The sequence below is a fragment of the Colobus angolensis genome, unplaced genomic scaffold (genome assembly GCF_000951035.1).
Source record: "Colobus angolensis palliatus isolate OR3802 unplaced genomic scaffold, Cang.pa_1.0 Scaffold116, whole genome shotgun sequence".
In the NCBI taxonomy this organism is placed as follows: domain Eukaryota; kingdom Metazoa; phylum Chordata; class Mammalia; order Primates; family Cercopithecidae; genus Colobus; species Colobus angolensis.
This window is the reverse complement of record NW_012112697.1, coordinates 4353416-4354174: the sequence shown is the minus strand read 5'-3', so window position 1 is coordinate 4354174 and position 759 is coordinate 4353416.

Sequence of the window (759 nt, the reverse complement as noted above, 5' to 3'; positions counted from 1 at the left end):
AAGTTACTTGATCTAAGCCTTTCGTTCTTAAGCTGTGAGAGATTAAAATCTGCCAAGTAGTGATGAAGATTTAGTGCATACAAAGTGCCTAACGTATAGTGGGGATTCATAATAGCAATTATAATTCTGAAATTCTAAATTGAAGATCCAATCGGTTTCTCGGAAAGTACTCTGAATTCCTCCTAAATTTTTCTAGGAAGGCTTCTAGACTTGCGGATTTTTAGGGCTTCACCTCGTACACAGGTTGTTGAATCTTCAAGTAACGTGTAAGAAATTAGACAGCAAAAAAAATTAGTAATTTCTTCAGTTTTGAAGAACTATAATCCCAGTACTTTAGAAAGGCAACGCAGGCAGATTACTTGAGGCCAGGAGTTCGAGACCAGCCTGACCAACATAGGGAAACCCCTTCTCTACCAAAAATACAAAAAAATGAGCTGGGCAGGGTGGCGCACGCCTGTAATCCCAGCCACCTGGGAGGCGGAGGCAGGAGAATCGCTTGAACCCGAGAGGCGGAGGTTACAGTGAGCCAATCGAGCCACTGTACTCCAACCTGGGCGACAAAGCGAGATCCTGTCTCAAAAGGAAAAAAAAAAATCACCTATTATCCATTGCTTCAGTTTGCCTCATTCCGACTAACTGTATGTCTAGAATACTTTAATTGCAGGCTTAGTACAAGACTTTTAGATTTAGCAGGGCAGTCTGTGTCCCCCATCTGAGATATGTATCCATTTGGAGATAATTTTTTTTTTTTTTTTTTTT